Source organism: Eumetopias jubatus, unplaced genomic scaffold, assembly GCF_037043125.1.
Source record: "Eumetopias jubatus isolate StellerSeaLion01/CBP00866 unplaced genomic scaffold, mEumJub1_p1.0 scaffold_16, whole genome shotgun sequence".
NCBI lineage: Eukaryota > Metazoa > Chordata > Mammalia > Carnivora > Otariidae > Eumetopias > Eumetopias jubatus.
Window position 1 is genome coordinate 42,983,575 of NW_028274822.1, and position 25,773 is coordinate 43,009,347.

Below are 25,773 nucleotides of genomic sequence, written 5' to 3' on the forward strand. Positions count from 1 at the left end.
CTATTATTAATATCTGTGTCTCTTTAACTAGAAATAACTCCTTGAAGTTAGCTAAAATCTTTTTTAAATTGTTTGTATCTCTATCATTTAGCATGTAAGTAGCATATAGTAGATGCTCAATAAATATTTGGTATACAAATGAGTGAAATAATAAGTTGAAGTTTGATAGATTTTTCTATCATATATGTTATGTATCCTAAGTTTTCTTTCAGTTTAAAATATTTTTCAAGGGCACCTGGGTGGCTCAGTCATTAAGTGTCTGCCTTCAGCTCAGGTCATGATCCCAGGGTCTTGGGATCGAGCTCCGCGTTAGGCTCCCTGCTCAGCGGGAAGCCTGCTTCTCCCTCTCCCACTCCCCCTGCTTGTATTCCCTCTCTCACTGTGTCTCTATCTGTCAAATAAATAAATAAAATATTTAAAAGATAAATAAATAAAATATTTTTCAAGAAGAATTTCTATTTTTTAGCTAAAGCTTTAAGTTAGGGTCTTAGAAAGAACAACTGTTTCAAAGTATAAAATATAACTCAGAAAAACTCAGGGGAATTTTTCATGGAATTTAGTCTATTATGCTTCCACTTTCTTCAATTTTCTGAGAAAATTATTCTTACCTGAATCTTGCTAGCACTAAGATTTAATGGGCATAATGCATGTGACAGTCTTTCTCAGAAAATGAACACAAAGAAAGTGAAAGAGTGATTGACAGAAACATAAATACAAGACAGCAGAGAATAAACTGGAAAAGTACATATCTGAATAACTCTATGGCACTAAAAGCTATTAAAAGTAACAATAACTGGGGCACCTGGGTGGCTCAGTCAGTTAAGCAGCTGCCTTCAGCTCAGGTCATGATCCCAGGGTCCCAGGATCGAGCCCCGCATCAGGCTCCCTGCTCAGCGGGAAGCCTGCTTCTCCCTCTCCCACTCCCCCTGCTTGTGTTCCCTCTCTCGCTGTGTCTTGCTCTGTCAAATAAATAAATAAAATATTTTTAAAAAGTGACAATAACTTCATTATTTGTCTACACTGTCTTTTACGCAAAATACACTCAAACTAGACCTGAACTGACCTCTCCCCAGATGGCACAGTTTGGGGTTTTTGAATGCATCTTGAATTGGCGTTATATTTTATTCATTTTCGCGCTGATAGTGGCAACCGCATGCAATAATATAAAGACCATAGGCTCTACCTATATGATATTCAGGACACTTCTACCAGGTCCTCTCTATTCTAGACAACTATTCTAGACTATCTGAATGCACAAATTGGAGAAGGGAAAGGTTGATGGAAGAGGAGTTTCAACACTCGCCTAGGAGCAACTTTTTGCGTTTCTGTTAAGTGAAGAGAATTGATAATCATCACGCAAGGAAGGAAGGTGACTATGGCAGTACTTTCTGGATCATAGCTCATCCTAAGACATTCTACAGAAAGCAAAGAGATCATGCAAGTGAAATGCTTTCTACAGTGCCTTCTCCCTTCTCTACCTATTATATATTTTTCTTCAAAGTGTTTGACTATAAATCCTGACCTTCCTGCTTGTAATGTGAAGTCAAGTTATCTCAGAAAAGGAGCTCTGCTAGATATGGGATTTCCAATCCTCCTAACCCTGAAATTGTGTTTTCTTTTCTACTGGTACTGCTAGAGCTTGTCCATTTTTATGAGGAGATAAATGCAAACTCTTATTCACATACATTCAATAATACCACACAGATTTGAGAACCCAACTGTCAAAACTGTATGAAGCTTTGACATAAACATAATCTCAGTGCTGAAAAACGGACCAAAACTATTGCCAAATTTGAGAACTACATACTTCCCAGCCATAAAAGGGAAAGAATTCAACTGACTATAAAAAGGGGTTATCACACAGTTGTTGCTGTCTAAAGACGGAAAATAAAAGACTGCCTATCACGGCAGTCTTTAAATTATGAACTGGATAACAACATGAACAAGTTGATGTAGAAAGCCATCTTTAAGAACTTTATGAATGAAATATCTTTTGAGTCCATGTTATTAAGACAATTTTCCTATCTATTTAATGAAAAGAAGACAATGTCAATGAGAATTATTAAATTGATCAAAATGCATAAGGTAAAAACAATGGAAACACCCTTAGTAAAAATTCACTACATGAGCAGAAACACCTGGAATGGGAAATGTAATTTGTGTCATAGGGTGTTGACACTGAAACAAGTAAGGAAGATGGTGTTTCTGGCTGTTTGAGCCAAACATAAAAGCTGCTGAATATGTAAAGTGCAAAAATATCCTAGTAGCCAAAAGAAAGAGTAACTGAACAAGAGAATGACCTAATATCTATTGTGAATGCATCACCCATGTGGTTTGCAGAAGGCTGGAGAAACAAAGGGAGACATGAAGTGGTAACAGTGCCTGCAGGATCAGTAGAAAAAAAAAATCAATAACATATTTGGTGTGTGTACTAAGGGAGAAAACATCTCTCCGTTGTGTTATTAAAATGGGATTCAGTTAAACTGCGGGACCCAAGACTTTGTTTAGGTGTGATAAATGGCATGCCATCAGTGAGTGTATTTAGAGTTTCCAAGATTAAACTCATCTGAAATTCTTGGAAGGAGAAAATGGAACAGCTGAGCTTTTCAGTGTTCTTCACCCTTTCTTCTCTTTTTAGGGCATTTTTCTCTAAAATACTTAATAAAATGTAATCAAATATGAAATCTTATGAACAAACACACATACATTTGACTTATGGCATAAAAACTAACATAGAACCATTCATGTGCATTAATATTTGGAAAAGCAAATATTGATAGCCCCCACGAAAGCAGGTGGGTGCATGATATATTTTATGTCACAGAGGTAAGGTGCTGGATTCTCAAAATGCAAATCAAGTCAATATAATTAATTTGATGCTATAGTGAAATAAAATGTTAAGCCATCAGCATCATAAATCATAATAAATCCTGTAAGATACTGTTCCAGAGCTATGGGGAGGAAATATATCATGACTCCTGGTCATCTATAAATCACCAGACAAAAAAGGATGAAAAGCATAGGAAACACTTCATGTTTCTACTGTAGCCTATTTTTCACTCTTAATATCAGGGAGTTCAAATGGATTTTTATGTATAATCACTTTTAATTCTACTGTGAGTAGACAATATTACATAAACTGGTAAATTCCCACTTTCTTGAAAAAACTCACTACCACCTAACTATATAAGTTGAGCACAGGATCAGCCAACATTCCATGAATAATTCAGTTTTATTAGTTCATCTATATCAAAGAAGGTAAATTATGTAATATGTGTAAGTTAATATAGTGGTACTCATGTTATTGAACATTCAACTTATGTTTTGGCATAAATAAATACATGCCAGAAATAAAACATGGCCCTACAAAGCAGTGCTACTGTAATAAACTCATTTCAATAGAGGTATCAGCATGTTTACAAAAAACAGAGTGAAAGGGCTCTTGTTTATGAAACTAGACTAAATCTTATCTTATATCTTGGGTTTGTTCACTTAATTTTTCATTAAATGCATTCTGCTCTAAACAGAGTTCAAAGTATTTGAAAAAAACCTTTTTTTTCCTTCAGAGATTTAGAATCTGAGGGGAAAATGCAAATAAATAGATGATTATGATAAAATGTGCTATGAGAGCTAGAAATACAAGGTACTGTTGGAGCAGTTAAGATAAGATGTTTCAGACATATGACTCCCATGTGTGCAAAAACGCTGAGTCACAAAAGAACACACAATTCCAATGGGATTCCTGGCAAAGAGAGAATAGGAGATGTGGCAAGAGATAAGACAAAGGAAATAGGGTCCAGTTAGTCGAGAACTGTTTCCTTCATGCTAGGAAATATAGATGTCAATCTGTAAGCCTCAAGAGCCAATAAAGGATTAAAGAGGGGAATGACACCATGAGAGCTGTATCTGAGAAAATAAATTCCAGTAACTGTAGAAATGGCTAGGCATTAGACAAGTTTATAGAAATGGATAGCAGAAAGATGACTGTTTCAGAAATTCACAGAAAATAAGATCTTAAATGAGGGAGTAACACAGGTGTTGGAGAAGGAAATACAAGAAAGATAATCTTTTGCAGAGAATCAAAAAATGTAAGAAAATAGAATTATTAGTAAGAGAAATAAAAGAATCAGGAATGATGTGTAGGGCTCAGGGTTTGGCAGTTTTATGGCTAGTTGTGCTATTGAAAAAGATGGGAAATACTACAAGTTTGGGTAAGATGAAATAATAAGTTCATCCAAGTATATATCGATTTAAAGTATATGTGAGGCATTCAAATGTAGATACTCAGTGCAGTGTTGAACATATAAACCTGAAACTCAGAAAAGAAGTCTGGACTAAAGAAACATATTTGATAATCATCAATGTATATATACCAATTGAAACCATGGGAAAAGATAAGATCACTGACAAAGAGTGTACAGAATAAGGTGTAGAAAGCAGTTTGATGGCAAAACATTGTGGAACTCTGATGTTTTGGGGGCTGGAGAAAGAAGAATCCAAGAAAATGTTAAGAAAGAACCAAAAGAAGGAAAAGGGGAAACTAGACAGTGTTATCCATAAAGCCAAGCAGAAAAAAAAAAATTCATAAAGTATGTGGTCACCAATTCAATGCTTATAAGAGCTTGAATTAGAATAGAAAAATGTCCATTTTATTCAACAACTTAAAATAGTTCTTATTAAATTGAAGTATAAAAGTCTAATGGTGATGATGAAATCCAACTTTATCTACTCCAGTGAAAATAGGAGGCAAAGCCATTATGAAAGTTAGTCGAGTTTTTCTTCAATAGCCTACCTGTGGAAGAAAATAAAAAGAGTTCAGGAACCAGGAGTGGCATGGGTTCTAAGGAAGAATTTCAAAGATCTGATTTATAAAAGAAAGAGATACTTTTTAGAGCAATTACTAAGGAAAATTATATTTAGAACCACGGCTGAGAAACTTTAAAGACAAAAGAACCATCTTTTCCTCTCAGAAAGTCATTAAAAAGTGACTATAAATATACACTGAAACATATATGTTTGTGAGCACAGAATGTAGGGTACCCTTATTCATGTTCACCTTTTTTTCCTTTTTTTAAAATTGAGGTAAAATTGGTATGCGACATTATATTCGTTTCAGGTATACAACATAATGATTTGACATTTGTATACATTGTGATATGGTAACTGCAGTAAGTCTAATTACCATCTTTACCAAAGTGACAATTTTTTTTTGTAAGGAAACTTTTATGATTTACTTTCTTAGCATCTTTCAAATTTGTAATACAGTATTATTGACTATACCTTCTTGTTATTTCTCATAATACCTCTTCCAAATAGTCATTATCATACTCATACTAAAAGTGGGCACAGAATGTAGGGACTAAGGGCTAACAGGGGGCTGGGAGGAGGCAGAGCCCCTCCGGACAAGCTGCAGTTCCTACACAAGGGTCTTAGTCCAGGAATGTGATGGGACTTTAGCTCTTCAAACAATGCTCCCTGGACCTTCCCAGACCCAAGCCTATGGGAATTGCTTCTTCTCCAGAGCAACTGTACCCCAGGCCAGAATGCCAGGATGCAGGGCACGATGCACAACATTAATACCTGACCTTAGCATATAACCTTCGCAGAGGTGAGGTCTGTGTGTCCTCACACAGTTAGTGACTGTAGATATATACTGAACTTGTATGTTTGTGGTCACAGAATGTAGGGCACAAGAATAAGTAAAATGATTGCCAATAGAACTGAGTGTCCAATGAGTATAAAAAATGCATAGAAGCATCCATCTGCACAGATATATGATTTTCTCCAGCAACTCTCAGCATCCTGAGAAGAAGAGGTAGATGGCTTGATTGAGCTAATTTTAAAGAATTTTTATGAAGCTTATGCCAAAAACTATATCAACAAGCCAGTAAAACAGTCTGAACCACCAAATCAAACAAGCAGTTTACAAATAAAATGTTGATATGATCCACTACTGAGGCTGGGATCCATAAGAAATAAATGAAGCAATGGGAATGGGAGGCAAATGAAAGAGGAATTAAAAATCCAAAGACATGATAAAGATAAAATGCTATATAGTGAAAGTAATGAAGTGAGAAGCTGAAATGAATGGAGGCTGTGATTAGAGATTAGTATTTTGGAGTTTATTATATTGGAGGTAATGAAATGATAAGTGATGATAAAATCCAGCTGTGATCATGACAATGGCTGTCTAAAGTAGGGTAGAAGTTGAGAGAACTGGAATCCAGGAAGTCAAATGTCTATGAAAGTAAGGTGCCCAGTAAGCTAGCCATATATTCTTTAAAGTCATTATGGAGGCTGTTGGGATTTGAAATAAAAAGAAACACTGTGACCCATGTGAGACCCAAGGGCCTCAGCAGATGACAACATCAAAGGATGATAAATAGAGGCAAAACTTGAAAGATAGGAAAATTTTTACATGAGCTAAACAGCAATGCTTGGGAAGTAGCAGTGAGAATTAAGGAAGTACAGATTCCATCTATGACAACATGGTAAAGGGAGTGGGAATGAATGAAGGATCTCCTCTGCAGGAGAAACTGGCAGATACAGGGGAGAGTCAGATTGTAGCTGAGTCCAAATGTTGAAAAAAAAAAAAAACCTTTGGATGAATAAGCATGCAATTAAAGGGTTGGTCAGACATTGAAAAGTGATCAGTGGGAAAGGAAATGCAGAGTAAATTAGGGATGATATTGGAGAAGAAGAAAGTTGATCAAAGAACCTGAATTTTACTTGTAGCTATGAGCGACAAGTCATGACATTTGACTTATAGCAATGATAGGGCTTGGAAAAGGTAGCGAAGTCCAAATAATTACATTTACTGGACTATGATTATAAGTTTTTCTTTAACCTAAGAATATTGGGGAGAAATTTAATATTTTGAGCAACAAAGTGGCATAATCAGATCTGTGATTTAAAATATTGTTCTGACTTCAGTGAGAGTAGGTTGGGGGCAAATGATACTTGAGACAGGGAGAAGAATTAGGAGGCTATTGTAGCCAACCAACAGAAAGATTGTGATGGACAGATTGAGAATCACTGAGTGCGATGGAGAAAAGTGGGTCAATATAAGAGATACTTCAGGATGATTACTTGACAGGATTGTCATGTCAAATTCACTGAATAGTTGTAAGAGATATATATAAATGTAAATGTAGATGTAAATGACACTGATGCAAAGTTTGGTTAAAAATAGTTATATAGGTTTTACATATGCATTGCCATTTTCAGCCACTTAAACTATCCCCCTGTGTCACAGAGTCTGGAAAATGGTATTTCCCAGAATCCCTTGCCATCAGGGTCCTACTTTATGTTGCAACAGTGAAAGTAATGTTTTGAGATTCAATAATCAGACGAGAAGAACATATAGTTCCCTTCCTTTGGAGACTCCAAGGAAGTGAGTGAACAGACAGCTCTCATTAGTTTCTTGGAAAACTCCTTTGATTCTTGAACTTTGGTGCTCCAAGGGTGCAGATCATTATCATTGATTTCCTGCAATGTTTCCTAGACACATTAAATCCAGCAGGGCTTCTCCCTGGCCAATGTTTAGCTAGCTTTTCAGATGTAAGCACCGAATTCCCTGTATTAAATCTGTTCCCTCTGAAATACCTAGAGCAAGTGTGTTTCTTTTTTTTTTTCTAACAAAACCCTTGACTGATGCAGAATTTTTTTTAACAAAAATAGGTCAGAGGTGGGAAACTGTAATTGATTATCTGACCCAGTTTTATATGAAAACAATGACACTGTTGCTAAGATAAATGAAATACTAGTAGACTCTGGCATGCCTATAGTTGCCCTGGAAAGAAATGTTTCTTCAATATATGGCTTTGGAAGACCACAGTGATTATTGCAATAGAATTTAATAATGGAAATAAGGCCTACAAATAGTATGAGATAGCTACTACTAACAAAAAAATTACAAGTTCAGGGCTTTAAAATTTTGGTTCCAGGAAAGACCAAAAACCCAACAATATTCTATTACTGCTTTTAAGGAATGTCTAATCCCCTGGAACCTCAGGGCCCATGTTAAAAATGAAGCCAAAGTTAACTATTCAATGTCCAAAATTACAGTTAGTTGATATTCACAGAGTCATTCACAGACTCTTATAGGGCTCTTATATGAAACTCAAAGCATTGAACGGGGGGAAATAAGACACATAAATTTGGAATAGTGATATTTGGTGAATTCTGGCAACTATGAATACTTTAGAGCTCAAAATTTCACTGTGTCTTCCATGCCAACAGAATCAGCTCCTTCTCATCTGTCTGAAATGAGTATCCTCTTATTGGAAGACTCCAAAATAAGGCAATTAACTTCTTGCAAAGGGTTGCTGTTTCTCCTCAAGACCCATCCCCACCAAATTATGAGTCTGCATACTTATCATAAAAGTCAAATCCCAGTTGATTCTAAAGAAATAAGTTTCCCTTCAGCTTACTCTGGAATGAGAGAACATATAAACCAAAATAATTGTCATCATTTTGTCAATTTATATGAAAAGAAAATTGGAGAGTATGTGTAAGAATGTATTTTGAGATTGTATACCAGAGAAGAAGAAATATAATAAAATGCAAGTATGTCGGTAAACAGGACCTACCTCTGGTCCAACCATATTAAAGTTTATCATGGTGATAAACTGTGTCCTAGCAAATATCCTAATTGGCTTGGCAGGAAATGTGCCTGTCTTCATTAAAATTCAGAATTCAAATGCATTCCACCTTGATGAAGTTTTTAGTTTAAAGCCTTAAACTCAAAGTGTCCTTCCAAAATAAAAGAAAAATTACTCTACTTTACTCCTATACCACTAAAAAAGAACCAAGACTTGTTAGGTTTCTTGAGATTCTGTAAACAGGTACAGTATTTGAGCACGCTTCTCCCAGCTGTTTAGCAAATTAGCCCAAAGGCACACATTTGAGTGAGGATCAGAGTAAGCAGATGCTCTGCTGGTAGTAGAGACTTGAGGACAAGATGCTCAGCCAGTTGTGAAGCAGAAGATGCCAAGATGCTCAAAGTGTCTATCACCAGTCGGGATGCAATATGCAGTCACTATTCATATGAAGCAAAGCAATGCCCTCTTCCACAAATAATTATTTCACTTTAAGAAACAACTCCTAGATTGCTATTATATGTTTACATATAAACTAAATTTACATTTTATCCTTCTCTTCTTCCCACATATTTTATTTTTTAAATTTTATTTTATTATGTTATGTTAGTCACCATATAATACATCATTAGTTTTTGATGTAGTGATCCACGATCCATTGTTTTTGTATAACACCCAGTGCTCCATGCAGTACGTGCCCTCCTTAATACCCATCACCAGGCTAACACATCCCCCCTCCCCCCTCCCCTCTAAAACCCTCCGTTTGTTTCTCAGAGTCCATAGTCTCTCATGGTTCATCTCTCCCTCCAATTTACCCCCCTTCATTTTTTCCCCTTCCTTCTCCTAATGCCCTCCATGTTATTCTGTATGTTCCACAAATAAGTGAAACCATATGATAACTGACTTTCTCTGCTTGACTTATTTCACTTAGCATCATCTCCTCCAGTCCCATCCGTGTTGATGTAAAAGTTGGGTATTCATCCTTTCTGATGGCTGAGTAATATTCCATTGTATATATGGACCACATCTTCTTTATCCATTCATCTGTTGAAGGGCATCTCGGCTCTTTCCACAGTTTGACTATTGAGGACATTGCTGCTATGAACATTGGGGTGCATATGGCCCTTCTTTTCACTACATCTGTGTCTTTGGGGTAAATACCCAGTATTGTAATTGCTGGTTCATAGGGTAGCTCTATTTTTAATTTTTTGAGGCACCTCCACACTGTTTTCTCAAGTGGCTGTACCAACTTGCATTCCCACCAACAGTGTAAGAGGGTTCCCCTTTCTCCACAGCCTCTGCAACATTTGTTGTTTCTTGCCTTGTCAATTTTTGCCATTCTAACTGGTCTAAGGTGGTAGCTCAATGTGGTTTTGATTTGAATTTCCCTGATGGCTAATGATGATGAACATTCTTTCATGTGTCTGTTAGCCATCTGTATGTCTTCTTCAGAGAAGTGTCTGTTCATGTCTTCTGCCCATTTTTAGACTTGATTATTCGTTTTTTGGGTGTTGAGTTTGAGAAGTTCTTTATAGATCTTGGATACCAGCCCTTTATCTGTAGTGTCATTTGAATATATCTTCTACCATTCTGTGGGTTGCCTCCTTGTTTTGTGACTGTTTCCTTTGCTGTGCAGAAGCTTTTTATCTTGATGAAGTCCCAAAGCTTTTGGAGATGTATCTTGAAAGAAAGTTGCTATGGCCGATGTCAAAGAGGTTACTGCCTATGTTCTCCTCTAAGATTTTGATGGATTCCTGTCTCACATTGAGGTCTTTCATCCATTTTGAGTTTATCTTTGTGTATGGAGTTAGAGAAGGGTCGAGTTTCATTCTTCTGCATGTGGCTGTCCAATTTTCCCAGCACCATTTATTGAAGAAACTGTCTTTTTTCCATTGCATATTTTTTCCTGCTTTGTTGAAGATTATTTGACCATAGAGTTGAGGGTCCATATCTGGGCTCTATATTCTATTCCATTGGTCTATATGTCTGTTTTTGTGCCAGTACCATGCTGTCTTGGTGATCACTCCTTTGTAATACAGCTTGAAATTGGGCAATATGATGCCCCTAGCTTTGTTTTTCTTTTTCAACATTTCCTTGGCGATTTGGGGTATTTTTCTGATTCCATACAAATTTTAGGATTGTTTGTTCTTCCCACATATTTTATATGAACTATGCATATATTATTTTTATTTAGCTTTCTAGTTTTTTTTTTCTTTTAAGTTGGAGAATGTGAAGTAGTTTGTGATTGAACAGGAGGTACAACAATTATTACACAGAGATAGAGACAGTAATCTGTGCAACTTTGTCTCTCTCTCTTTCTCTCTCTCTCATATTCTGAGCAGGAAAGGAAGAATATAACAAACTATCTATCATCACATTAGATGGATACATACTGTTGCTTTTAATTATTTTTAGGAGCCTAAATGTAAATAGAAGTATTTCCTAGATCCTAGGAATCCAAGGAGGAAAACTGAATCACATATTGTTTAGTGCTATTTATTAGTATCTGCATTGTTCTAAAACTCTCCTTTGTAACACAGGCTTTGGAACTGAAAAACTATGCTTTCCAGGTTCTTGACAGCAAAATTTCAGTTTAGATTTTTATTATAGGCATTTGTATGAAATTAGGTAGATAGAAAGCAAAAGTCATTTTTCTCTTCCAATAGTGGCTGGTGTGTATATATGTAACCAGGCAGTAGAGGTAACTTTCAGAGGCACCCTGGCAATCTTCAAATAACTTTTCTCGGTGCAGCAGATAGCTAAGTTCATAGACAGTTCACACTGTCTGATTTCCCCAAAGTCAGTAGTGATTCTTTCTGACCTTCACTCACCCAGCCTTTCCAATGGTTTTGTAGCGCTCTGATTCCTTGTATTAAATCTTGTCTACCGAAACATCTAGATTTCTGACTAAACTTTGACTTATATGATATATAGCAATATGGAAGAAAAAAAAATGAACCCTAATTAATTTTAACCAAGAAAGAATAAAATAAAGTTTGACCTAGCAATTGTGATATTTGATTGTGACCTCATTTGTCTATCCTCCCAAGTGTATCATGTACTTGCATACTTTTTTTTGTCATTCGTGATCATTCCCTTATGGGAAATGTCTCCAAATAAAGTTTTCCTCTTTTTTGGATCTATGTAATTTGCTAACTTCACATTTTTCTAGGATTAAATGAAATGCTACTACAGCAAGTAATCAAGCAAGGAACACTATTTTTGAGCAACTGCTGTAAACTCTCTAAAATTTTAATGGTTAGGCAGCAATTAAGAGACATACAGTGATGGTCACAAATCACTCAAAATAATCTTTCTGAAACTCAGTTTCCTTATAAGTAACATGAAGATAATAATACCTCGTAGAGAAGGTATAAAACATAAATAAAGGAATATGTGTGCAAATCTCATGGTCAACAGTGATTTGCAGTATGATTGATAGTTATTGTTTTTGTTTTGTGGATTTATAATATCTTTCTAACATTTTAATCATTATTTAAACTGATGTGCCTTATTATGTGGCGATTTCTTCACGATAAATCTGCCATAATTAAAAAGAAAAATGAAGATTTATTTAGCATTCTTTCTGGGAAGACTCTTATTAAAGGAATTCTACTAATACCACTGTTGGCAAATAAGAGGTTTCTGAAAATGTATTCTAAATTGGCTTCCCAGCTGTTTCCATCTGACCACAGCCACTGCAAGGTGCCAACGACGGCCGCTCCATCTCTTATTCTCTCCACTTGGCCCTCAGGGAAAGGGCCGCTGAATAAACCAGCTCAATATGGCTGGTGAGAAAACTAATAATTATATTAAATGTCCTCACAATGCATTAATGACCACTAATCTCAAACAGGCCCTTGTTGTTGCTGAGCTTTTATTTTACATTTCTCAATCTGTTTACTCACTTCACTGGGTTTTTCAAACCTTTTCTCATTTTCTTGAAATTTTGACACCTATTCATTCTAGAAAGCTTAAATCCTATTTAACTTAGTTTTTATATTTATTTATTTATTTATTTATTATGTTATATTAATCACCATACATTACATCATTAGTTTTTGATGTAGTCTGAAGAGAATTTCCACCAGCTCCCACCATATATACATGTCTACATGCTTTGAATTACTACTCTTCCACTCTTCCACTGTCCCTTTTCCTTTTATGAACGAATTCATAAATGAATGAATTTATGAATGAATTGTTCATCTTTCTTTCTTTCTTTCTTTCTTTTTCTTTCTTTCTTTCTTTTTTCTTTTTTGTTAGAGAAGGAAGGGGTGAGGAGCAGAGGGAGAGGAAGAAAGAGAAAATCTTAAGCAGGCTCCATGCCCAGCGCAGAGCCCGATGTGGGGCTCAACCTCACAACCCTGAGATCATGACCTGAGCTGAACACAAAGAGTCGGATGCTTCAATGCCTGAGCCACCCAGGCACCTCTAATTGTTCAAACTTCTAAGGGCAACCTCCCCAGTCTCTTTACCAAATACTACCTCCTTTAGTCTGTTTGATGACTACAGTCCAGTAACTCTCTAAAAAAATCAATTTATCCTACCTTATTGGATCACTCACATGTGTATAAAAATGTTTTTTTTCTTCCATGTTTTTTTTCTTTTCTTCCATGCACCATTTCTCTGACGCTCTATAAACTCCAAATGAGAACTATGACAATGCTAAGCATCTTCAAGTCCTCTCTTCTTATTCTATCTTAAAGTCCTTCAGTGGCATTTGCCTTCAGCCTTTCCATCAAAACTTATTCAATCACATCACTGATGCCTTAACTTTGTGAAACCCAAGGATTAATTCTTGGTTCCCATACAACTTTGATACACTTGACCAGTCCTTCCTTCCATAACTCATCACTTGGATTCTAGGGTTTCATCTTCTAAAGGTTTTCATCCTATCACATTGATCTCCTTTTTTGGTTCTTTCCCATTTTTTTAATTTCTTAATGTTGGGCCTTAGGCTTAGAGCATGTATTAGTTTACTAGGGTAGCTATAACAAAGTACCAGAAACTGAGTTGCTTAAATAACCAAAATTTCTTTTATTTTTCTTTTATTTTTTGAGATTTTAATTTTTATTTGAGAGAGAGTATGCACACGAATGGGGGTGGGGGGCAAGGGGCAGAGGGAGAGGGAGAACTGCTTCTCCCTTGAACAGGGAGCCTGATGCAGGGCTCAATCCCAGGACCCTGAGATCATGACCTAAGCAGAAGGCAGATGCTTAACTGACTGAACTACCCAGGTGTCCCCCCCTAATTTATTTTCTAATGGTTCTGAAAGCTAGAAGTCAAAGATCAAGTTATTGGCAGGACTGGTTCCTTCTGAGGGCTATGAGGAGAATTTGTTACATGCCTCTATCCTAGCTTCTGGTGGTATGCTGGCAATCTGGTGTTCCTTGGCTTGTAGACACATCACCTCACCTCTGCCTTCATATTCACATAGCATTCTTCCTCTGTCCTATCCATGTCCAAATGTCCCATTTGTATAAGGACAGGTCATACTGGATTAAAGGCCCACTCTACTCTAGTATGACCTCATTTTAATTAATTATACCTGCACTGATCCTATTTCCAAATAAGGTCACATTCTCAGGTACTAGGAGTTAAAACTTCAACGTGTAAGTTTTGAGGGAACATAATTCAATCCAAGAGAAACCACTTCCTAAACACATTGTTATATATCTCATCTAGATTTATGCTTTATATTATGTCTGCACACCAAAGAATCCTTAAATTTATACTCCATGCTAGACTTCTCTAAATTCCAGACTCATATATCCAAATGTATTTTCAATATTTCTACTTTGATATATAACAGACCTTTCAAACATAACAGTCTTATAAAATGAACTCTCATATAATCCCAAACCAGGATGATAACATAGAACATAACAAGCACCCCATACCTCCAACATGTCCGGTCATTACTCCCTTCCTTCCCCAATACTAATATCCTGACTTTAATAGCATTCACACTTTTGCTTTTTAAATATTCGTATCTAAACAATACTGTCTAATATTACCATTTTTTGAATAGTATATAATTGAAATTATACATGAGGTATTCAGCTGTGTCTTGCTTCTTTTGTTCAAGATTATATCTTTAAGATTTGTTCATGTGGGTGCTTGGATGACTCGGTCAGTTGGTTAAGTATCCAACTCTTGATTTTGTCTCAGGTCATGATCTCAGGGTCCTGAGATCGAGCCCTGCTTTGGGCTCCACCCTCAGCATGGAGTCTGCTTGAGATTCTCTCTTTCCCCTCTCCCTTTGTTCCTCCCCCATCCCCCACTTTCTCTCTCTCTGTCTCAAATAAATAAATAAATCTTTTAAAAATTTCATTTATACTGTTGCTTTTCATTGCATTTTATTCATTGTTGAATGTATTTCATAGCATGATTATCTCATAATTCATTTATCTATTATATTATAATAAACTTTCAGGATATTTTCATATGTTGGCCATTATAAATATTGCTGCTATGGTCATTCCTGAAAATGTACCCTGGTACAAATAAGCATGAATTTATGTGGGCTATATGCATAAGAATACAATTACAATGTCATAGAAGATGTCATACATCTTCACTTTTACTGAACACTGCAAAATATTTTCAAAGCTGTCTCCAATTCAAATTTGGTAAGGAAAATGGAAGCCACTTTTTATATTCTACATATGAGGGGTTTATATTTCAAAAAATGCTTTTTTTCATCATATCGATAATAGAAGAAATTAAGAAACTGTAAAAACCACCCAAACGATCACCCTCTAGGATTTTATGTTAGTAGCTGGTTAGAAAAAATTTAGAACATTCAAATATGAACAAGAGAAATAAAACTGCAGCTTTTTAAACACAATAATATAAGGAAAAAACTTAGAAGCTTAAAAAAATAGAAAATGAAAAATGAAATATATGGCAGAAAAAATAACTCCAGAAAAATAGTAACTAAAAGCAGAAGGAATATAACAAAGCAGTGTTATTCAGTGTGGCACATTTATTGCCTTAATGGCCTTAAATAATAGTCTCTCTTTCCATGACCTTTGCCCTATAACTTTGTAGCCCTATCCCATTCTGACTCTTAGTCTTGCCGTGTGAATTGGTTTAACCAATGAGATGTTAGAATGATATCCACAGAGGTTGATAAAACTCTTGTATGCATTTCTGATTGTTCTGTTATTCTTTCACCTATGTTCTGAGAACAATCTTTTGATAGCCTACTGAACAATGAGAGACTGCATGGGCAGATATTAAGACATCTCAGCTGAGTTATAATAGACTTGCTAGCCTCTAGTCTACCTGCCAGCTCAACAAAGACATAAAAGTGAGCTCAGTTAAGATGAACTCAATCTGGCCCAAATAGCAGAACTGAGATGCTGACTCAGAAAACCACTAAGTTTTGGAATGATTTATTATACAGTATTATTGTTGCAATAAATAACAGATGCAAGCACCATGAAACAGAAATTCAAAAACTGAGAAAATATAAAACAACAGGAAGATATGAAATGAAAAGGCAGAAAGTAAAAGGGAAAAAAAGGACAAAAAATATTTAATAAATGAAGACTTAATTATGAGATGTACTGAGAAGACTATACATGATCAAAAGCACAATAAGAAAAACAGACAATAAAAAAATATGGGGAAGTCAATAGAAATTAAGAAGAAATCTGAAAAACAGAGAAAATACACACAGAAGATAGTCAAGAGATCTCCAATATATGCATATTTAATGTTCTGAAATTAAAAAAATAATTTTAAAATATGTTCTTTATTATATTTTATGTTGGTAGGTTTCCCTCCTATATGAATTTTAGGATGGATCTTTCCATTTCTGGAAAAAATGCCATTAGGATTTTTATAGTCTTCTAAACAATAGGGGTTGGCAAGGATGCACTGTTGGTGGGAATGCAAACTGGTGCAGCCACTCTGGAGAACAGTATGGAGGTTCCTCAAAATGTTAAAAATTGAACTACCATATGATCCAGCAATTGCACTACTAGGTATTTACCCAAAGCATACAAAATACAGATTTGAAGGGATGCATGCACCCTGATGCATATAGCAGCATTATCATCAATTGCCAAACTATGGAGAGAGCCCACATATCCAGCAAACTGACGAATGAATAAAGAAGATGTGATATATATATGTAGAGAGAGAGAGAGAGAAAGAGAAGATGTTATATATATTACTCTGCCATCAAAAAGAATGAAATCTTGCCATTTGCAATGACATGGATGGAGCTAGAGAATGTAATGCTAAGTGAAATGTCAGTCAGAGAAAAACAAATACCATATGATCTCACTCACATGTGGAATTTAAGAAAGAAAACAGATGAACATATGGGAAGGGTGAAAAGAATAAAAGGAGAGAGGGAACCAAGCAATAAAAGACTCTTAATCATAGATAAAAACCAAAAAATTTGTTCTTGTAAAAGATTACCAAAACTGAGGAGGGTTGATGAAGGGCGGTGGGTGGGAGATGGGCTGGGTGGGTGATGGGTATTAAGGAGGGCTCTTGTTATGATGAACACTAGGTGTTGTAGGTAAGTGATGAATCAGAAACCAATATTGCACTATATGTTCACTACTTAAATTTAAGTAAGTAAGTAAGTAAGTAAGTAAATAAATAAATAAATAAAATCTTCCAATCCAAGAACATGAGTTATCTTCCCATTTATTTGTGTCTTCTTTAATTTCTTTTAGCAATGTTTTGTAGTTTTCAGTGTACAAGTCACTTCCTTGGTTAATTTTATTCCTATTTTATTCTTCTTAATGGTATTATAATAAAATTGTTCTAGTATTATTTTCTGGATAGTTCATTGTTAGTGTATAGAAATGGAATTGATTTTTGTGTGTTGTTGTGTATCCTGCAACTCACTGAATTTATTACTTCTAACAGCCTTTTTTGTGACATCTTTAGATTTTTCCGCCTGTAAGATCACATCACCCAAATGGCCAACAGGTACATGTGAGAATGTTCAAAATCACTAATCATCAGGGAAATGCAAATCAAAACCACGATGAGATATTACCTCACACCTACTAGAATACCTAAAATCAAGAATATAGCAGATAGCAAGTGTTGGCAAGGATGTGGAGAAAGGGAACCCTTGTATGCTATTGGTGAGAACATAGATTGGTTTAGCTGCTATGGAATACTTTGGATATCTCTCAAAAAATAAAAACATGGGAAAATAAGACAGATGTTGTTTAAGGGTACAAACTTGCAACTAGTAAGTAGATAAATAAGTCCTGGAGATCTAAAGGAATGTAGTGACTATCGACAACAACATTATATTATATACATCAAACTTGCTAAGAGACTAGATTTAATTATTCCCAACACAAAAAAGAAATAATAATTACATGCCATGATAGAGGTGTTAATTAATAATACAATGGCAATCATATCACAATATATAAAAGTATCAAATAAACATATTGTACATCTCAAAGCTGATTTGTTTTCAGAAACCATGGGGACCAGAAGGAAGTGGGTTGACATACTTAAAATGCTGAAAGAAACAAAAGCTGTCAATTGAGAATTCTGTATTCAGGAAAACCATCCACAAGAACGAGGAGAATTTAAGATCTTCTCAGATAAACAAAAGCTAAGCGATTCTGTCACTAGAAAACCTGCCCTACAACATATGTTAAAGGGAGTTCTTCAGGCTGAAATAAGAGGATATCAGACAGTAACCTGAAAATACCTGATGAAATAAAAATTCTAGTAAAATTGACTATATAGATAGATATAAAAGCTGGTATCTTTGTATTTTGGGTTGTTTCTTCTTCCCCTATGTGTCTTAGAAGACAAATGTATAAAACTATAATTATAAGTCTATATTAATAGCTATACAGTTATAAACTATAATTATAAGTCTACGTTAATGGCTTCATATATATATGAAGTAGAGATTAGAAAAATAGCAAAAAATCAATGAAAACAAAAATTTGTTCTTGTAAAAGATTACCCAAACTGACAGATCTTTTTCCAGATTAATGAAGAAAAAAGAGAGAAGACTACAGCAAATAACACATACAGCATATAACAAAAATAACAACATAAAGGGGTAGGGAAAAACCTTTATAGGGGAAGAGTTTTTGTACACTATTCAAATTTAGTTGGTATTAATTCAAACTATTGTTATGAACCTAAGGGGTTAAATGGAATCCCAGGGATAACCACTCATAAAATACCTAAAAAGCATCCATAAAAGGAAATGAGAAGGAAATCAGAGTGGTACATACAAAACATGAATTAAATAAATAATAAAGCTGTAATGGGAGAATTGAGGACCAAAAAAAGAGATAAGACATAGAGAAAATGCCATAGAATGACAGAAGTAAATTTTCTATCAGTAATTATTTTGAAGGTAAATTAGTCTCTTTAATTTAAGGAAAGATATTAGCAGAATGTATTTTTTAAAAAGTGATTTAACTGTTTGCTATTTATAACAGACTCACTTTAGATCCAAAGACACGCCAAGGTTGAAAGTGAAAGAAAGGCGAAAGATATGGCATGTAAATAGCAACTGAAAGAAAGCAAGGGCAGCCATGCTTATATCAGAAAAAAAAAAAACAAAAACCAAAAGACATAGATTTTAAGACAAAAATCATCACAAGAATTAAAGAAAGACATTGTATAATGATAGTAACATCAATTCAGTAGAAAAATATAATAAGATATATATATCATCAGAGCTTCCAAATATATGAAGCAAATATTTATAGAATTGATGGGAGAAATAAGCAACAGCACAATAACAATAAGAGATTTCAATTCCTTATTTCCAGTAATAGATAAAACAAGCAGACAGAAAATCAATAAGGCAACAGAGGACTTGAGCAACACTATAAACCAATTGGGCCTAAGAGACATATACAGAATATTCTACCCAACAACAGCAGAATACACATTTTTCTCAAGTGTACATGGAACATTCTCCAGAATAGGCCACATGTTAGGCCAGAAAATAAGTCTCAATAAAGTTAAGAAAGCTGAAATCATAGAAAATATTTTTTCTGATGACAATGGAATGAAACTAGCAGAGGAAAACTGGAAAATCCACAAATATGTGGAAATTAAATGACATGCTCTTAAACAATCAATAGGTCAAAAATAAATCTCAAGTGAAATTAGAAAATAACGAAGCAAATGAAGAAGGAATGCAAGTAAAACGGAAAGCTAGAAAAAGGAAAGAAATAACAAAGATTAGGGTGATGAAAAATGAAGGAGAGATTAGAAAAATAGCAAAAAATCAATGAAAACAAAAATTTGTTCTTGTAAAAGATTACCAAAACTGACAAATGTTTTTCCAGATTGATGAAGAAAAAAAGAGAGAAGACTTAAATTACTTAATCAGAAATGAAAGTTGAGACATAATTACAAATCTTAAAAAATATCAAGGATTGTAAGAGAATAGTATACCATGGATAAAATGCACAAATTTTTTGTAGCACACAAATTCACAAAGTTGACTCCAGAAGGAATAAAAAGTCTGAATAGAATTATAACAAGACACTGAATCAGTTATCAAACACCTTTTCACAAAGGAAAATCCATGACCAGGTGACTCACTAATCAATTCTACTAAATATCTAAAGAAAAATTAACACTAATCCTTTTCAAATTCCTGTGAAAAATAAAAATAGAAGAGGAAGGAACACTTCTGAGCTTAATGGGTACAGGGTTTCTTTTGGGGATGTTGAACAAATAAGACATCAGGAACTAGTTAGTGGTGATGGTTGCACAACACTGTAAATGTCTATGGATGGTACACTTTAAGTTGGTTAAAACGTTAAGTTTTTCTTAAAATAATACTTTTTATTTATTTATTTATTTACTTGGGAGAGATAGAGAGAGAGCACAGAGCGGAAGAGGGGGAGGGAGAAGCAGATTCCCCGCTGAACAGAGAGCCCGAAGTGGGGCTTGATCCCGGGACCTGAGCCGAGGCAGACGCTTAACTGACTGAGGCACCCACGTGCCCCAAAATGGTAAGTTTTATATTAAGCTCATTTTACCACAATTTTAAAATCATCTTAGATCTTTACATTCTAATGATTATATTATTTTATTTCTAAAGTTTGTATTTGTATTTTTTTCAACTGTGTATAACAATTTGCCACTCTCTTTTTCCTGTCCATATTTTAGATTATTTTTTAAATATATGACACATATTTTTCATCCTGTAGATAATAATTTGTTTCCATTCTGTACATGATAATTCCAGTGTCTAAAATCTTTTTTATTTGATTTGGTTGCACATATCATTTATGTTGCCATACTGCCCTGTTTGCTTTATCATTATTTTTATGGAGCATTTATGTTTGAAAACAACTATATTTGTGGGGAGCCCTTGTGACCTTGACTGAAGTTTTGCTCCTTCAGTGAATATTTGCATTTGTTTCTTAGGATTTGCATTCTTAGTCCCTGGAACAGTCATAACACATAACTTCATGAGGTGCTTTCAACTTTATTCTTTCTCCTGGGTTGTCAGACCACATAGGCAGGATGAGCTTGGACCCCAAAACCACATGAGCACCAGCTTGTGGTTAAGAATTCTGAAACCCAAGGCTAAAATAGACATGCTTTTGAACATTCTATCTTTGCAAATGATTATTTTCCTGTTTTATTTATTTTTCCGGGTTCATTCTTTCACTGAAATTGTTATACTTGAATCCCAGGTTTTTGTGTGATCTCTGATTTGATCTTTCACTTTGTGTGGCCTCTAGGCACACATAGGTTATTAAAATCAAAGCTCTATATTAAGGAATGTACAACTTTTCCCAGGGAAGCCACGGACTTTATTTCACTTATTACTGTGGATTTATGCTTTCTATTTGCTTTCTGCCTCTAAGGATTACTCTGACTTTATTGCCAGCCCAGACATGCACTTTAAACTAGTCTTTTAAAAATTATTCAACTTTTTCTGGCATTTTTGGGATAGGATGATTTGGAGGTATCCATTCTGCCATAAGACCGGAGATGATACACTCTCATCTTGTTTTTGTCCAGAGATAAAGGAAAAGTCAGGGCCTAACAGTGTATCATTGTCCAAATTATCCTAATGATGAAACAAATCTACCAACTTTCCTTGTCAGTATATCTGTGGTGATCATTAGCGCTTTCGCCCAATATTTCCAGCTTTTTAACTTTCATGCACAGGGTAGGATTGCTGGCCATCAATATGAAGTTAGACTTAGCCATGTAGCTTTGTTTGGCTATTGAAATGTGAGCGAAAGTGAAATGCATCTCTTCTGCCCAGAAAATTTGGGAGATGGTGGGTGATAAAAGGCACACCACTCCCACGGCTGCACAGGTTAAGCATAGGTCACAATAATGACTTGTTCATCTGGGTCCCTCTGAGGGACTATGATGACCAGAGACAGTCCCTTCCCATTGCTGTATAAATGATTAAGTTTTGTCATCCTGAGCCACTGAGATTTGGGGGAGTTCTTGTTACCATAGCGTATCTTAGCCCATACTATTTGCTATATTGTCAAATACTATTACTTTTTAAGCTCAATCCAATGGCCACTACTTCATGAGGTGTTCCCTGAGATTGTGCAAAAAATACTCCTTCCTCTGTACTACACTGGTAAGAATAACTTTAAAAATGACTAATTGAGTTTACTATTAGTGAGTTGTTGTGTTAAGTCTTTTACTCACATTAGCTCATGCAATATTACCACAGAATTATGAAGACGATGTATTATTATTTCTATTTTACAAGTGAGGAAAATAAGGCTTTAAGAAATTAAGGAGCACAGGGACGCCTGAGTGGCTCAGTTGGTTAAGTGACTGCCTTCGGCTCAGGTCATGGTCCTGGAGTCCCGGAATCGAGTCCTGCATCAGGCTCCCTGCTCAGCGGGGAGTCTGCTTCTCCTTCTGACCCTCCCCCCTCTCATGTACACTCTCTCTCTCTCTCTCTCATTCTCGTTCTCTCAAATAAATAAATAAATCTTAAAAAAAAGAAATTAAGGAGCATACATATTGCTCATGTGATTTTTGTCATATTTGACTGAAATTACAATTATTGGTTTATTCATGTATTATCCCAGTTAAAATTAGAACACCTATTTAGCTTCATATCCACCAGTCCCAGTCAGTGGCTGGCACACAGTAGGTGCTCAATTCTTAAAACATATCTTTTGCTAATTTAAAAAAGTACACTGAAAATTTAAAGATGAAAGAAAATGTAAATGATAACACAACAAATGCTTTTAAGTTTTACCACTAAGAAAGTTTTAATAGAGATTTTTAGTTTATTTCCTTCTACTTTCTCTATGCATGTGTAATTTGTACACCATTGACACAATATTCTGTGTGCAAATAGATTGAATTTTATACTTAAATTCAGATATTAAGCACTCCATGCTCTTTTTTTGTTACTTTATTAAAATACTGAGTTTATTTCACATGTATATTTTTGTCTCCCCACCATTTCCATTTGTCCTATCATAACATTCCATACATACTCAAAACCAAGCAAAAGGTGGTGTTCCATCTTTAAAAACTAAACAGGCATTTTGAACAACACATTCTTGGCATCAGAATCTAGACAACATTTATCAGACACAGTAGGGAAAATTCTCACTCTGTGTTATAAAAAGGAAATCCAGGTATCAACTATTACAGAAGTGAAATGATGGAAAATCTTAACAAAATGTTTAAACTATTTTCTTAAAGAGAGTTCCTCTACTGCTGGAGATCTTGAATAACCTCCTGGTCAGTCATCTGGGAGCAATTTTTCACAAAATTGATGAACTTGGCTTCTGTATTGGAAAGAAAACCACCTTTTTCTATACTTACTTGCATTTTTGCTTTAATGTCCTCTACAGAACTAGGTCCTTTGGGTGTTTTAAGATTTTTTTCCTGTTCTTTGAAGGATTGGGGACATTTTGATCATGGTGTGGATGGTTTTGAGTCTCTTTCATTCTAGTTTGCATTTGGGGCTGGAGTATCTCATATATATTTTTTTTACTGGAGTTTTTCTTCAGTTTCCTCCTCATTATCATGTTCATCATCTCTCCTCCTCCTCTTCCCCTTCCTGCTCCCCCTCCCCTTTTTCTTCTTTTTCTCCCTCATCATCTTCATCATCTTTGTCATCATTTTCACGAGCACCAAGTTTTGCTTTTTCCAAGGTTAGAACACTTTCCAGATTGCTAAGGAATTTCACATCCTCTCCCGCTTCATCTTCTGACTCGGCATCTTCCCCCACAGCTACTAAACGCTATCCACCACTATGCATGGACCGTGAACAACATGTCAGTCGTAAGACCACAGGTGGTGGTATTTCCAAGCCCCCAAGGGAAACCCTGTACAGACATTTTCAAAATTTCCAGTGTGACTTCTATTGGACTTCCTTTGTACTTCATTGCCTTTGCTTCAACAATGTGTAATTCATCCTTTGCACCAACCCCTAAAATGATTGTTCTTAAAGATAACTGGCACTCATTTTCATCATTATCCACTTTAAAATGGTAATCTTTGTCAGCCTTTAGTTCACAACTGAAAAGATAGATCTGGGGCCTCAGAGGGCTCACATCCATGTCCATCAAATCTTCCATGGGCTGGTGGCACACACGGCAGAGGTTAAAGAAGGCAGACAGAGATAAACTACTACTATGCCAAAGAGCCAACAGGAAAGAATCACACCAGGGAAAGCAAGTATTCCATTGTCTTAACATCTATTTTATAACTAAATAAAATGTAATCATATGGGTAAAACCACAATTTTCACATTTCACATTTACATTTCCTGGATGTTATTAATTTTATCTATTCTTTCATTCAAAAGTATTTATTGAGCTCCTCTTATATTCCCAGGGACTCTTCTAAACACTGGATACAAGGGCAAAACAAACAAACAAACAAACCCCTGATCTAATAGAATTTATTTTCTAGTGGAAGGAGACAGATAATTAGTTAATGCATAATTTAATATAAGCATTATGAAGAAATAAAGTCAGATAAAGTGATAGAAAATGATGGATTTTTCTGTATTTTCAACAGGTTTGTCAGGGATGCTTTTTTGTTGGGGTGAAAATGTTTGAGGAGAGGGTAGAATGAAGTGAGAAGTAAAGTCACCAGGCTATTTGAGGGTAAGGAGTTCCAGGCAGATGGGAAAGCAAGTGCACAGTAAGGTCCTGAGGCACTTGTTTCACTCGCTCAAGAAGCACCAAGGAGTCAAGAGGGCTGAAAGAACCCAATGGGTAAGGAGATCTGATAGTTATTAAATAAAGAAGCAGCAGGGACCCAGATCTATAACCCATGGTGGTTCTTGAATTTTACTTTGAGTTTATAGGGAAGTAACTGAATTATTTTGATCATAAAGATGAGATGCTTAGATATGTATTTTGACAGGATTTCTCTAGTTGCCCTATGGAAAGCACCTTCTGGGGTGGAGGGTCAAAAATGCAACCAGGGAACCCAGGTAGAGGCTACTTCAGAATTCAGGCAAGAGAAGATGGTGGCTCCATGCAGAATGATAGTGGTTTAAGTGGTAAGATATAGATGGTTTGATTATTTGGGATATATTTTGAAGGTAGAGCCAATATGACTGCCTGATGGATTGCATGTCAAGTATGAGAGAAAGAATTAAGGCTGATCTGTAGCCTTTGTTTGGATTTGATTTACAATATATGTATGTAATATATATATAATATATGCTAAAATTTCCAAATTATCTGCAATAAATAACACCTCAATGGATGTCTTGTGAATATTTGTCTGCATTTCTTAGATCTGTCTCCTCTCCTTAGAATATTTCCCTAGAAGAGGAATTACCTGTATTGAGGAATTTTTTAAAAATCACTTTATATTTTTTTGTGGTTTGCAAATATTTTTTTTATTATGTTATGTTAATCACCATAATTTACAACATTAGTTTTTGATGTAGTGTTCCATGATTCATTGTTTGCATATAACACCCAGTGCTCCATGCAGAATGTGCCCTCTTTAATACCCATCACCAGACTAACCCATCCCCCCACCCCCCTTCCCTCTAGAACCCTCAGTTTGTTTTTCAGAGTCCATCGTCTCTCATGGTTCATCTCCCCCTCCAATTTCCCCCCCTTCATTCTTCCCCTAGACACTGGAGAGGGTATACGCTATGGTGAGCTCTGTGAATTGTGCAAGACTGTTGAATCACAGATATGTACCTCTGAAA

At 35.4% G+C, this 25,773-nt stretch overlaps 1 pseudogene; it reads right to left on the reverse strand.

The window, feature by feature from the left end:
* Positions 1-23,285: 23,285 nt before the first annotated feature.
* LOC114205102 (nucleophosmin-like) lies at positions 23,286-24,172 on the reverse strand (annotated as a pseudogene).
* Between the last annotated feature and the right edge of the window lie 1,601 nt (positions 24,173-25,773).